This window comes from Dipodomys spectabilis, unplaced genomic scaffold (genome assembly GCF_019054845.1).
Source record: "Dipodomys spectabilis isolate Male_0828 unplaced genomic scaffold, ASM1905484v1 ptg000267l, whole genome shotgun sequence".
Taxonomy (NCBI): Eukaryota; Metazoa; Chordata; class Mammalia; order Rodentia; family Heteromyidae; genus Dipodomys; species Dipodomys spectabilis.
The window spans coordinates 1612127-1617678 of record NW_024870944.1 but is presented as its reverse complement, the minus strand read 5'-3'; the positions used below and the strand labels follow the sequence as shown (position 1 = coordinate 1617678).

At 37.0% G+C, this 5552-nt stretch overlaps 1 pseudogene; it reads right to left on the bottom strand.

The window, feature by feature from the left end:
- Window positions 1-754: 754 nt before the first annotated feature.
- Window positions 755-854, bottom strand: LOC122125932 (annotated as a pseudogene).
- Between the last annotated feature and the right edge of the window lie 4698 nt (window positions 855-5552).

The following is a 5552-nucleotide window of genomic DNA, read 5'->3' as shown; positions in this document are numbered from 1 at the left end:
AGGATAAGTATGTATCACTACCTCTTTGAAGTTGTGGAAGGCTGTATAAATTGTTCTCTTAAATCCTAATGATTCGGTAAATTTTCTTAGATTTCAAAAATGTCATTAATTCCTTTGTGTCAACCCAACATATTTTCACAATCCAAATAACAATATCTTATAGCAACAATTCACGGATTCTGTGGAGTTCTTCGAAGTGAATTGCCTGCTTTTGATGTCAAAATGTATTCAAGAGTTTTTGTGTACATCTATAATTATTTATGCAGAGTTGTGATTTTGTTAATCAGAAATAATTTTCACTTATCTTTTGAAATGAGTAGTATAGAAACTAAAGATATTTCCGGTGTTTGTCTGAAAAAGTATAATTTAAAATATTCTATATTCTATGTTTGTATAGTGTCCATAATCTATTTTATTCTCTCCTAGATATAATACATTGAATTCTACATGGTTTTATAACATATAGGTTCATTAATGTGTCCTTTCAGATTGCATTCCATATAGAAACAGTTTAAGATTCCTTTTTTTCCCGTAGGTCCTTATAGTATTATATTTCTTTGGGATAAAACGACAATGTTGTCTAATTTCAAAAGTTGTGTAAAGGTTATGCTATGTAAAGGCCTTTCTAAGGTGAAAATTGAATACATTGATGTCAAAGTAACTTTTAATTATATGAATTATGTGTACTGTTACACTTGTAATTTTGTAATCAACTTTTTAATAGCTGTTTTTCATTTCTTACATCTGAAGAATGAAAAATTTTGAATACTTCACAAATTTTCATATCACCCTTGTACAAGTGCCATGTTGTTCTCTGTATTGTTGTAATTTTGGTATACAACCTGCTGAAGAATGTAGTACCCTGTTAAATTAAGTAGTTAATGATGAAATATTTATACAGGCTTATATGCTTAGGAGCCTATTTGTAACAAGGAAACCTTATTGTTCCTAAAAATGCTATTAATCTTATTTCCCTAAAATTCTGTGAATAGTTGAAAAAAATATATGTTGTTCAGTTGATTGCTCACATTTGCAATCTTTTTGTCAATGACTATTTTAAGTCTTTTTCATTTAGAATTTGATCATATTTTCAAGTATTTATAGCTTAGTCCAAAGGAGACGGCTTTTTCAAGTACTTATTTATCCAACTGTGTTAGCTCTGTGAAGCCAATGGATTCAAAGTAAGCCTTGTTTAAGAGCTACTTCTAAACATATGCAGTTGAAATTTTCCCAAATAAGGTCTTATTGGCACAAATGTCTACCTCACCCTTTACCCTTCTTCCATGTAGGAACAGACCAACCAGAATATCTTACTCTGACAGCATAGATTGTATTACTGGAACAAAACTAATCTTAGTTACAAGGGATCATAGAGAGATTAACAGTTCAGCCAGAACTGTTCATACTAGAAGGCATTTTATCAAAATATGATTGTTTATGATACCTACCATTTCAAAAGTAGCTAAAGCCAAGAAAGTGAAAAATTGTTCACATGCATGATTACCTAATGTCTTGGCCTGTCTACCTTCCAACCAGGCAGGAACTTACACTACTGCCATTTTATCACCAAATATTTTCTTAGTTACAAGAGAAGTCCATATATTTCTCTTCATTATTAGGCCTAAAATTGGTAATGTTTTTTATTATTTTTATTTTTATTATTATTTTTATTGTGAACATAATGTACATAGGGGTTACAATTACATGGCCAAGATAATGAGTACATTTCTTATCAAGCATTGCAGCCTCCTCCTTTGTTTACCCTTCACATCCCTTCCCAGCCTCCCCTGACCTCACTCAACCCTCCCCCCACCAAAGTTGTAAAGTTCGTTTTCGACATGACAACTTGTACTTCTCATTGTTGCAACGTGTCCACCACTATCCTTAAACGACTTGTTTTTTCCCTTCTCCTCTACAAATTATACCGACATCTTAAACGACTTGTTTTTTTCCTTCTCCTCTACAAATTATACCGACAGCAAATATAGTGAAAGCAGGGGATATAATGTGGGGGAGGGACATACAAAGCAACAAACAGATAATCTTATAAGTGCGTTAGAAACAAATGCATGAAAGAAAAAAAAAACATTTAAATGCATATCCAAGGGTTCATTTTCCTAACATCACATTATCTGACCTTTTCTGCTTGACTCATACATATACTAGATATTGCAAATAAGAGAAACCATGGGACCTATGTTTCTTTGGGCTTGGCTTACTTCACTTAATATAATTTTTTCCAAGCCTTTCCATTTCCTAACAAATGGGGCAATGTCATTTTTCCTAATGGAGGCATGGAATTCCATTGTGTATATATACCACATTTTCTTGATCCATTCATCTACTGAGGGGCATCTGGGTTGGTTCCAGATCTTAGCTATGGTAAATAATTCTGCAATAAACATAGGTGTGCTGGTAGCTATAGTGTGGTCTTGTTTGTAAATATTTGGGTAAATGCCCAAAAGTGGGATTGCTGGGTCATAGGGGAGCTCTATGTGAAGTTTTTTGAGAACCTCCATACTGCTTTCCAAAGTGGTTGAACAAGTTTACACTCCCACCAACAATGCAGTAAGGTTCCCTTCTGTCCACATCCCCTCCAGCATCTGTTGTTATTAGAGTTCTTCATTTTGCCATTCTAACTGGGGTGAGGTGGTATCTCAATGTTTTTTTGATTTGCATTATCACCCTGCATCAGAATCAACTCTAAACGGATCAAAGACCTCGGAGTCAAAGCAGACACTCTGACAACATTACAGGATGGAATATGAGAAACCCTACGTCTCCTTGGTTCAGGCCTAAATTTTCTGAATAGAGACCCAGAAACACAACAAATCAAAGAAAGATTGGACAAATGGGATTGCATAAAGTTGCAGAGCTTCTGCATGGCACAGGACATAGCTAGCAAGATCAATAGAAAGCACACGGATTGGGAGAAGATCTTCATTAGCCATACATCGGACAAGGGTCTCATATCTAAAATATACTTGGAACTCAAAAAATTAAATCCCCAACAACAAATACTCAAAGAAACAACTGCCCAATAAATAAATGGACTAAAGACCTAAAGAGAAACTTCTCTGAAGAAGAAAGAAGGATGGCCAATAGACACATGAAGAAAAGCTCAACCTCCCTAAATTGGTAATGTTTTAAAAAGTGTTTCCTCTTGACTCCAGGCTGTAAATCTACAAATGGAAAAGTTTATTTTTAACTCTACCAAACACTGAGGTAGAGATAATGGAATAATACTTTAAAACAGAGTTGCCTTTGATACCCTAGCCACAACAGAACAATGCAAAACATGAACCTTTTCATTATATTAAATATAGTTATGTATTTTACATTTATATGTGATCATTTTATATTTCACACTATGAAACTTACTAGAATTAATTGATAATTTGACAAATAAATTGATATTTATTCCAATAAATAGAATTAGAATATAAATAATTAGGTTTAGAATATATATCAGAATATAAAATATATCAATACAATATTTTAGGTACAAACTTGTGATACCTTCTAAGTGAACATGGCTTTCTGAATTCACATGGCCAAAAATGAGTGTTGTTTTCCTCTAATCTATATGGGATTTTATTCTGCTGTTCAGTTTATTGTTTTAACTCGCTGGTCCCAAACTGTTTTTCTCCATATTTCTGAAGCATTCCTACTGATTATGCCCAAATTTTGCTGATATGATGCCTAAAAAATAGTTCTCTTCTGTAGGACCCATGGGTCCTAGGATCTCAGGTCCCAGTTACCTGTATCATCAGATTACAGGGGCAAGACTTCTCACCTAGGCCCATGCAACATGCCAACAGAAAGTAATTGAAGAGCTATCTGGTCGTTAATTGGACATAATCAACTCCCAGGCTTTCCTGCATGGTCTGGCTTGTATGTCCTGCTCAGCTTTCTCTCTCAAAGCTGGAGCTCTACCATCTGGGCCACTGCTCCACTTCGGGTTCACTGGTGGTTTATTGTAGATAAGAGTCTCACCGAGTTTCCTGCTCAGCTGGCTTTGAATGGCGATCTCCTGAGGAGGCTTTAAGTGGCTTTTCTCAGGGATTCGCAGAGGAGCCCTTTCGCACCAATCCTTAGTCTAAATCTCGAGAGGTACTAGAGAAAAACAGAAACAGGAAGATGCTTCTAGTGTGTTCTAGATACTTAAAGTTGGAGACACAAAACACTCATAATGATTAGATCATTTTATAGGCAAAAGGAACAATGCAGACAGTATGAGGATCACTCCAGATTTCAGTCCTCTCATCCTGAAACAGTAAATTCACTGCAGCTCAATGCTAAGTGACAGAACTGGCATATCCTGTGAATATTTGCTCCAAAATACTGTGACACTCATTTCTCACGTTAGGCCTCAAACTTGTGACCAGAGAAGAAGATGAGGGGAGAAAGCAACTATAATAAACATTGAGTAGTTTACTTATAAATTCAAACCATTGGAATGACCCTGCTAAGAAGTCAGATTGTCCAGATTAAAAAATGAAGAAGAAAGGAAAGGTGTCAGTGGCTGCTGATTGTAATCCCACCTCCTTAGGAGGCTGAGATGAAGAGAATCTTAGCTTGAATCCAGCCAGTGTAGGAAAGTCTATGACACTGTTACTTCTAAGAGATCACAAAAAAACCAGAATTGAGGCTATGACTCAAGCTTCATGTACTACCCTTGAGCAAAAGGAGCTCAGGGACAATGCCTAGGCTCATAGTTCAATCTCAGGACCTGCCCCCTCAAAAAGAGCCTGTACTTCCATGTCATTGTCTATGTATGGATGTATTCCTATAGGTGAAGCTCCATAATAGCTATGATGAATGGCTGAGCACCCATCTACAGCTATCCCATCTATCTCTACCCCTACCCCATACCCCTCCAGGTTTCAGAGGAATCATTCCTTCCCCTGAGGACAAAGAAATAGGATGCATTGACAGGTTTGAGCTTTATGTTCTCCACACAGTCAGGGGCTGTTGGCAGCTGAGGTAGAGGCCAGAGATCTAGGTAAGAGCAAGTAGATAGCTGTTAGAACAGAAGAGACTATGAAAAGACATCCATGCAGCTGGACGCCAGTGGCTCATGCCTATAATCTTAGCTCCTCAAGGCAGACACTGGAGGATAAATCAAGATTCAAAGCTAACCTGGGAAGACTCTTATCTCCAATGAATCACCAAAAAGCTGGGAAGTGGAGCTACTATAGTTCAAGTGGTAGACCACCAACTTTGTGCAAACAGGCTAAAGCTAAACGTTACCACCTATGCTCTGAGTTCAAGACCCGGTAAACACACACACACACACACACACACACACACACACACACACACACACACACACACACACACACACACACTATGTGCATGCAAAATCAGAGATTTCTACACTGCAATTTTTAGGTATTCTCTACCTCTTCCGCATTAAGCCTGGTGGTGGTTGGCCTAGGAGTTTGATGCATACAACACCAGTTGGCATCTTTAATTTTGGGGAACAGAATGGCTAGAAAGTCAGCATTCGCCATCCCAGCTCCTTGATTGGGTCGTGATCTATACCAGCC